The following is a 10,287-nucleotide window of genomic DNA, read 5'->3' on the forward strand; positions in this document are numbered from 1 at the left end:
TGTTGCCCCGAACAAAAGTCAATAGCAGTCTATGAAACACATGAAACCTTTAATATGAGTCTAAATTTATTAAAAGCTACACCGTTTCAGAGAAAATGAAGAGTTCTGTTTTCGAGTTTTTGATAACAATCCGGAAGTGGGATCCGGAAGAAATTCCAAACTTACTTATGGGAGCATAATACCTTTCATTTGAATCTAAGTACGTGCAAATCGGACTAGCCGTCTCTGAGAAATTGGAGTGATTTCCGATTCGGAGTACACGATCACTTTTTTCGGTACCTCCGAAACTGGGAACGAAGATCCGGTATACCCAAAATCAATGTATTCGGTCATCAACTTTACTCGATTTTTCACTTTAATGTATAAAAACACACTTTTGAAAATGAATTGTTTATACTTATCAATTCGCAATTCCGGAGCCGGAAGTCGAAACTGGGAAAAAAAAAAACAAACGGGTGGGCAATGTCAGAGACATAACTGGATGTCGTGAATACGAAAACAACTGACATGTTCCTTAACGCTTTCCTTAGTTGATCAATTGAATGAGTTATGCAAGCAATCCCCATTTTCCACATTTTTCGCAAAAACAAAGAAGGCCTCACTTGATCTCGATTACTGTGAATTTCACACAGCGAAAAGTGCAAATCAAATCAAACAGTTCTAGGTTTGCACTAAACTGAGAATATTTACCTTCGATTTGCGAGCAAGAAATCCTAATAGTTCTTTTAGTTAAGAGGTTTCTTTTTACGTGATTTCGTTTGTAGCCTTTTCACTAATGGGCGGTCCTAACGGCTATAAAAATAGCCGCATACAGAATTTTAATCACGATTATTTAATTATTTAATTTGGAAGAAACTATCAATATGCTGTAGGGATTCGTTCCTAGCATTCAGAAGGGTCAAATTTCATATTTCTCTACGACATTAAACTCTGGAACATTTTTCGCAAAAACGAAGAAGGCATCACTTGCTCTCGATTACTGTGAATTTCACACAGCGAAAAGTGCACAAATCTAACCAAACTGTTCTAGATTTGCACTAAACTGAGGATATTTACCTTCGATTTGCGAACAACAAATCCTAATAGTTCTTTAGAAAACTTTTAGAGCCATTAGAACGGCTGATTTTGTGTGATGCACTTCACTGTTGTTTTTTCATCAATGCAAATGACTGGCAGCTGTGACGTAATCGCTCGTGCCGAAAGCGAAACTAGATTTGCAAATGTTGCTATACACGTTTAAGTTGAAAAATTTCGATTCTATTGGTAGTTAGATTATATAAATCCTTTCACAGATCACTGAGCTATGAGCTTTAAAAATACGAGAAAGGCGAACGCGCCGTATGAATTATCCTCTTTGATACTCGTTTATACCAAACATTTTAGAAAAGTTTAATTCTGAATTATTTAAGATTATGTCACACAACTGAATATTTTATCATAAAATTGTGATCATATTTCCAATGGCATGTAGAAAAAATTATGTTGATTCGTTACATAAAGACTGTCCCAGAAAGTATGGACGCAACCAAACACCGCTGTCATTTTGCAATGGTTCAGAATCTGTCAAATTTTATGGCTACGTTCTGTTGTTTACACTTTTCTCTAACCACTTGTGCAGTTGTTAATTCGCTTTCATTAGTTTGTTTCGAAATGTGTGGATTTTCAGCAGAACAACGTCGAAAAATTGTGTACAAATGGTGCACAGAACGCGGGCTGTCACTGAGAAAAAGAACAAAAATGGAAGGAGTAAATGGAAAAGCCGTGCGAAATGCAATCAGGAAGTTCGGTGAGGATAACACCTTTGAGGATAAGCCGAGAACGGGTCGAAAAAAAGGTCCTGCTAGCCCTCAGTTGGATAAACGTATACTGAAGGCGTTCGAGCAAAAGAAGGAGGTTTCAGTTCAAGATGCGGCCAAAAAAGTGGGCACTTCGAAGTCAAATGTTCTTCGTGCTAAAGAACGTTTGAATCTTCGAATCTATCAGAAGCAGAAACAACCGAAACAAGAAGCATCGATCAGGTCGAGGGTTCCAAAACTGTACAATACGATTCTTGCTGGAAATTTGAACTGCATAATCATGGACGATGAAACCTACGTGAAACTTGATTACAAATCCTTGCCGGGACCACAATATTCTACGGTGCGAGAAGGGCAAGTTTTAAACCAGTCCGAGGCATCGATTGAAGTCGAAAAATTTGGTAAGAAAGCTATGGTCTGGCAAGCAATCTGTAGCTGCGGTAAGATTTCGAAACCCTTCATCACCACTGCTTCAATGAACAACGAAATATACATCAAGGAATGTTTACAAAAACGACTTCTATCCATGAGTCGAAGCCACAAGGATCCTGTTGTCTTCTGGCGAGATCTTGCTTCTTGCCACTACTCGAAATCAACGGTAGAATGGTATACTACCAAAAATGTCACTTTCGTCCCAAAAGACATGAATCCACCAAATTGCCCACAAATTCGACCAATTGAAGAATTTCGGGCATTAACGACAAAAATTGATGAAGTTCCATGATATTGCACCTTGAATCGAGAAAATTGACTGAGCGGTATTTGAGAACTGCTACTCTTATACCAGATGTCAGATTAGGACTGAGAAATCTTTCATTTGAATCTAAATTAGTAAAAATCAGCCAATGCATCTTCGAGAAAATCGAGGCAAATTTACACATATATGTACACACACAAACATTTTACGTATTTGACGAACTGAGTCGAATGGTATATAAGAAAGGCAAAATGATAAAAACTGCACTTGATTTTCTCAGACACCGCTGAACCAACTTTTACAAACTCAAATTGCAATGTAACGACAAATGGTCTCATAACTTACAATGAAAATTTAACTGGATCCGATTCCCGGTTTCGGAGTAACGAGATAAAGTGTGTTTATAGATGCCGGCTCCGGATTAACAGATGCACACGTACAAAAGAATTCGAAACAAGTGCTTTCGATTTTCTCACCGTAGAATTTATTTTTTTTTTTGCTTATTTGTATTGAAATATTAGGCCTAATGATAAAAATAAGAAACAAATTAGAGGGTTGGATTCAATATTTAGATACTTTCATTGATTCTCGCTTTGACATATTTGGAATATACGGAATGGATACGTAACAAAATTCCAAAATTTTGTTCATATTGTAACTTGATGTTATTAACACATGAATGAACATTGTCATAGTTACAACGCGTGTAGCCATCAGACGCTTATTGTTTTGAAGCAAATAATAATTGAACTGAAACTGACGGTTAACCAAATTCTACGAGGGTTCCTATTCAAACGATACATGTAAAATCGCAGGTAAACTTAACTTGAGTTTATCTTTGATACTATACGATATTGCATCTAATTGTACTGTATATGTGAGCCTGTGGAACTCATTTATACTACCAAACCGAGGAGCCCGCTTTTAGATAAGTTTCAGAATTTAATTTTGAATCTTTTGATGCGTTTAATTCCTGGTGGGACAACAACTTGTTCAGTCATATTGTCACGTTTTGTTCGTATTGGAATGGAGATTTAAGTATGCAAACCGAACCGTTGACAAATTAAAGCATTTTCAAGCTTACAATATTGAAGCTTTGGAATCATTTAAATTAGGAAAATCCATTAACAAATCATCGAGGAACAAGCGCTGCAAATTAGATCAGCAAAAAATCTATCGCCGATAATTCTAAATTGGTCTGATAGTTACCAGAGAACCTAAATGAAATACTCAATTCAAACCAATTTTTCAATGGTATGCAATTGCAATATTCAAATGACGTTATCTCATAAGTTTAAGTTAAATGTTTCCGAATTGTTTGGTTGTTGAATTATATAAATCCATCAATAAATGACTGAGTTATAAGCGTTCAAAATTATGACAGAAAAATGTTACGCGATTAGTTTTGCATGTTTTAAATTGACACCCAGCCTCGGGAAGCGAAGTGTAAGGCATTTTTAATGGCAAAATCGATCAAAAATTAGCTAAATACATGGGATATACCAGAAGAATCGGTAACCACGCTGATTCGGTTCTTCAATAGCTAGATGATACATAAGATACTCAAGCGAACGTGGTGTTGCCAACAGGAAATTTCACCAACACATAATGCAAAAGGGACATTCCAGCAAGTGAACGCATATACAATCCAGTCATCAGCTCACTGGACAAGCTACTTGTTTCATTCGCAGTCAAGCATCAATTAGGCAAAGAAATATTTTGCAGCATATATTTATAGATTCTCTTCATACTATCATAAATTAAATAAACATAGATTTCCCAGTGCAATACTAATGTAGTTGAGAAACCCGTGACAGCAAAAGCACCGTCTGGTGGAGAATGGGTGCGTAAATGCTCCTAAAATGCATGCATAAAGTTGCCTGCGCATTTAACAAAACCACAGTAGCTAATGGAAAAAAGTACACCCGTTTCTCACTAGAGGTGCTGTTAGTGTCACCGTACAGTCGGAAATCTATGTTTATTTGATTTATGATACTATGCATAACGATGCGGTGTTTTTTATGCATGACGCAAAGCCTCCTATGCCGAACAAGAAGTTGACGTCATTTTGTACAACAGGGATTGGTGGATGAAAACATAGGTCGATTACAACCATTTTTTCAATAGTATGCTATTGAAATACTGAAACGACGTTGCCATATATGTTTAAGTCAAAAGTTTCCGAATCGATTGGTTGTTAAATTATATCAATCCATCAACAAATGTCTGAGTTATTAACGTTCAAAATTATGACGAAAAAAGGTTACGCGGCTATTTTTGAAATTTTTAATTGACACCCGGCCCCGTATAGCGAAGAGTAAGGCATTTTTAATGTCAAAAACAATCGGATTTCTCGAGAACAGCTGAAACAATCGCCCTTATTCTGAATAACGTCGTATCGTTTTTTTCCCTTGTATTTCATTTGTATTCCCCATAACGCAAGCAAAATCAAAGGTAGCTATGATTCGATCGAACCACATTCGATCGAAAAATCAATACATCGTTATTCAGAATAAGGGCGAATATTCATAATCTAAAATACAAATGATAGCTCTAATGGATCCACAGTCTTTCATAAATTACATCCAGATTGATCTTCCGGTTCCGATTTGACGGAATAAAATGTGCAACAGAATGATAAAGAGGGTCCTCGAATGTCTCGCTTAGCCAGCCGATTTTTGCCGACGTGGATTAAAATGTAACGTTTTACTATTACGTAGCCCAACATGAAATTTCATCTGTATCCCACTTCCGGTTCCACAAATTTAGGGTGAAAATTGTTACAAAAATTCAAAAAGTAATGCAGCAAACTTTTCGAAACTGGGCTTAAAAACTGTTACAATATGTAAATTTTATGAGTTGATGGCCAAACAAGTTCGGCGGTCCTCGGTTTCCGGTTCCGGAACTACAAGTAATGATGATGAAAAACTACAAAACGGATCTCTCTTCGATAACACAAACTTGGGTCCAAACGAATGGTGGTCTCATTGGTTACTAAAATGTTTTATCCAGATCCGACATTCGGTTCCAGGATTATTGGGAGAAGAGCGTAAAAAAAATCCAAAATGTCATACACGGCGAAGATGCATAGAACATATAAACTAAATTCGAAGCTGTGCTAAAAATATTCAAATTTGTTGAACTTGTTAGTTGATAGTCAAACGAGTCGGCTTTGGCTATATCGGTCCCCCGTTTCTGGTTCCAAAATGTAACTCATTTCGATTTCTCAGGTGTGGTTGAATCGATTTTCATACTAACGAAAGGTCTAATGATCTCATAGATTGCATAAATTACATTTTAGACAATTCCGACTTCCGATTCCAGAATTACTGGATGATTAGTGTTTCAAATGTAAAGCCTCGATTTGAACACTGTTTCAACTGACCTAATGTATTGGGCTTGATGGCTCTAACTTGACTATCCCGATACTGGAAATAATGGTAAAAAAATATGAAAATGAACTGACATCAATTTCTCACATCAGCGATTATGATATAGGTATCATTACACAACTGGGTGAATTGAAACAGTTTCTTTTAATTTGTATAGCTTTGAGAGCCCTTAAAAATATAAATGTATTAATGTATATTTTTCAAATCACCATATCAAAATCGTATCAATTCAATATTATTTTAAACATGTGAGCCAAAACATGCAGCTTGGTGTAATTTATAAGTAGCTTCAAGTCCCTTCAACACAAATGTAAAACAGTGGAGTGGTCGAGTGTAGAGAAAACATTGGATTACCCACGAACGAGCTCAAGGTTGAAACCGGTTGTATCGAAATAAATCACTTATTTCTTCATAGTCGGATGTCGATATATTCGATTATTCTCTTGCTAATGAACATGATCTGTAAAACCTTTTTATTCACCGCCTCTTATGAGAGGAAAGGCAAACCAAAATAGAGCATGCAGTTGGTATAATTTCGGATGTAACAAATGACTATAAACATTGTAATACTTTGCTAACTTTGACTGAAATATTCAAAGTTGAAAGCGCTTGAAACATCAGCTAGTCGAACAGAACACGATCCACATTTGCACAAAATTACCTCAAAACTCCGAGTGACAAATCGCTTCCTTCCGCAGCATCCGCTTCGCATTTGCTCGAGTAGCAGCAAACTTTCCGGTTATCTCTTCTGAATGCATTAATTATCCTTTCCATTGTTTACCTTTCGGCTAAAAATTCTAGCAACGGAAACCACATGCAACCACCTTGCAGCGGAAGTGAAGCCATACCGCAAGTAGCACTTCACTGCACGGAGCAGTGCACATTTATTTCGCACTCTTTGCGTACTTTCAATCTCACATAGGGGCAGTAACGAAACAGAGAGGAAAACAAAACTTGCAACAAACTTTACACAAGCCAAGGCTTTTTCCACTTTCAACAGCAGCCAACGGACTCGCAGGAAACTGCCTCAAACCACTGAATGCAATGTAGTAAATTTCGCCTGTTTTTCCGCTTGGTTGTTGCCGGACTTACTCCCACTTGTAAGCGGTTTATCAGCACTCTTCTGTATCTTCGTGATTTAATTCCTGGTCGACCAACCGACCGAGTGTTCGATCGTTACTCTACCGGGAGGATGTTCGCTTCAGTCTGTTGATTTAGGATACTGCCTCCTCGAAGGCCACCCACTTTTCTCACGCGATAAGAAAAGAATGCACTTGTCTGGTCGGTTTTTATTATCCCTCTATTCTCTGATCCTTTACAATCACGGAAACGGAGAGAAAACCATTCACTCGAACTGGTGCTGGTCGCTTGCCGGTGTTGTCGAAAATCTGTTGAGTTGACACAGTTTCATTTCCGCCTGCTACGACGGTGGCTAAAGTAAACATCCATAAATCTTCACGAGCCAAACTCACTTCCACTTGACTGGGCTGTTTATGTGCGACCATTCATTCATCTGATCCGTCTGCAGTGGGATGGACACTGCAGCTTTTCCTGTTCCGTTTTTCCCCGCATGCAGTAGCACAGAACTAACCTAATGGACCAAAACGAAGGTGATCCGACCCAAAATGAGATTCGGTTTGATTTTCACACTCACGGAGCGCAGCGAACCGGAAACTACGAGATGCACAGTCAAGTCTAATCAGGAAAAATTGATGTACGGAAAAGGATAACACGAAATTCATTATAACACATATGATACCCAGTCTTCTGAGAGAGTCCTTGCTAGTTGCGAAAAGTTAAAGGTTGTAGAATTTTTTTGCATTCCATCACATTTAATTTCTGTTAATTGTTTTGTTTTTCTTATCGTCATTCCGACAGAGTCCTGGTCACTCTCGTGCTCGGGAAATTCGAAACTAACTCTGCCATCGGAACGGTGAAAACACTGGAATTGAACGTAAAACTCTCACTCTCGAGGTCCCAATTTTCTTCTGACTGCAGCGAAAGGGTGGAAACACACCCGGAAAATTTTTCACCTCCGGACCTTTTCACAGAGACGACGAAACGAGTGTTTGAATTTTGGTCATTTCATTGACCAAACCGCCGGTCGGTTGACGAGGCACACAATACAGTTCCGTATCGAACTCTGTGAGTCCCGGTAAAATTGATCAAACGTATTGTCCTAGTCTTGTGGAATCGACGTCGCAACTGTATACACAAATATAAACCAGTCGAATGTTTCCGCCCTAGTCGACAGAACGAACCGGTAACGATGCAAGGACCTCCACTAAAACGCGTCTATACTCGATCTCGGTCGGCTTCTGACTGAGGAGATTCCTGCTATCTGACAGACTGGCACAGGACAGTGGAGAACTACGAGCGTGGGGCACCAGTCGAGACAAGGGAGATGGAGTTGGGTTTTATTTTTTGTTCCGTCTTCCTGGTTCGTGCAACTCGCTGTTTCCTACTGAAAAGTGGGTGCTTTTCCTCCTCCTGCATTGGACAGGGCCGGACTACGGTACCACGAAGAACATCTTTTCGCCAGAGTGTACACGGAGAATGAGTGAAACTTTTTACGAGAGTGAAATAGAGTTAGTGTTCGAAGCACACTGAGAATGCCCATCAACGCTCATTATTTACCACACGCAGGGAGTGGAAAGAGCGAAAAACTTCCAATTGAAATGAGTGACTCGATGCAAAATGCGTTTGAAGTAGTGAATGTCAGTGGCTGAAAAACAAGGTTGCCAAATTTGTGAGAAATCACGCATTAATGTGTTCTAACAAAAAATGAAATTGAATTTATCTGTTCTTCTTGCATTTCAGAGAAGGTTCAAGGAGTATTATTATAGGGGAGAAAGCGTAGCAAGTGTCATAAACGAGAGGGGGTCATGGAAAAATTCATATAACTTGACAAAAATCGATACGTTTTAAAGACTATAGAAACATTTTGCATACCTTAGATAGGACTATACCGGGGGTGAATGTAGCAAGTGCCTTTAAGAAGGGGGGTGTAATGTTTGTAATAGCATCACTCCGAAATTACTGAACGGATTGCTATCAAACTTGGCACATGTACTTCTTGCTCTTCAGAGATGGTCATAGGCGTATTTTTATGGGGGAAGGAAGCATAGCAAGTGTCATTAACAAGGGAGGGATCATGACAAAATACATATAACTTGACGAAAATTGATATTTTTTGAAGATCTGAAAAAAATTTGGCACACCGTAAAAATGATTTAATAGAGGATGGATGTAGCAAGTGCCTTTAAGAAGGGGGGAATAATGTTTGTAATGGCATAACTTCGAAACTACCTAACGGATTCTTATCAAACCTGGCACATGTGCTTCTTTCTCTTCAGAGCTGGTTATAAGAACATTTCCATGGGGGGAGGGAGCGTAGCAAGTGTCCTTAACAAAGGTGGTCATAAAAAAATTATCTAATTTGACGAGAATCGGTACCTTTTGAAGACCGTAGACACTTTTTTCACAACTTAGATATGATTATAAGGATATTCTGTGGGGAGAGGGTGTACTAAGTGCCTCTTAAAAAAGGGAATGTAATGTTTGTAACGGCATAACTCCGGAACTACTGAACGTATTGCTATCAAATTTGGCACAGATACTTCTTGCTCTTCAGAGATGATCATTAGGACATTTTAAGGGGGATAAATGTTTAGCAAGTGTCGTTACCATGAGAGAAGAGGGTCAATGACGAAATTTATATAATTTGAAGAAAAACGGCATTTAGACTAGAAGGAGGGGTTTTTTTCTCGATTTTCACCTAAGCCCTTCATGGACCTAAACTCACTTCACTCGATTTTCACCGTGAAGTGATACCGATAATAAGGGTCACAATCACTTCACTTGGTTTTCACCGTGTAGTGATACCGGTAATAAGGGCCACTTTCCACACTACTCAGGGTAATCATGGAGGAGAACTGTAGTAAGTTCACTGACAAAAAGAAAGTTGAATCAAAATAGATTATAAGATTATTTTGAGGGTTAGAGAGTGGAGTAGCACAAACATGGAAAGTGTATGGGAAAATTGATCGAATTTCACGAAAAATTGGTACTTCTTTACGAGTACAGTATATTTCTAGCAACTAAGTGAGGTTCACAAAAATATTCACAAGAGGGAGGGGGAATAAGTATTCTCAACATTGATTTGAATTGACGAAATCATACAATTAGTGCATTTTATTGTGTAAATTGAGAAAACTGTCGACTCAATGTAATGGAAATACAACAACATTTGTATTAACTGAATCATTATTCTATAGGTTATCAACCCCGACGAACGATCAAAATGGTTAAAGCCTTAGTAAAATAAATAATACAAAAACGTTATTCTATAGTACGAATGTACTTATGATGTTAAAAAGCCTTTTGTCATAAAATAATCATT

The 10,287-nt window shown here is 38.1% G+C and overlaps 1 protein-coding gene across 1 annotated transcript in view; it reads right to left on the reverse strand.

Moving 5' to 3' along the window:
• Nucleotides 1-8,329, reverse strand: part of LOC131439588 (protein O-mannosyl-transferase TMTC1-like) — a 667,156-nt gene extending 658,827 nt beyond the window's left edge. Inside the window, exon 1 of the mRNA XM_058610786.1 lies at nt 6,547-8,329. The gene's annotated coding sequence lies outside the window, so the exon portion shown is untranslated. The remainder of the gene's footprint in view (nt 1-6,546) is intronic.
• Nucleotides 8,330-10,287: the final 1,958 nt, after the last annotated feature.

The sequence above is a fragment of the Malaya genurostris genome, chromosome 3 (assembly GCF_030247185.1).
Source record: "Malaya genurostris strain Urasoe2022 chromosome 3, Malgen_1.1, whole genome shotgun sequence".
NCBI lineage: Eukaryota > Metazoa > Arthropoda > Insecta > Diptera > Culicidae > Malaya > Malaya genurostris.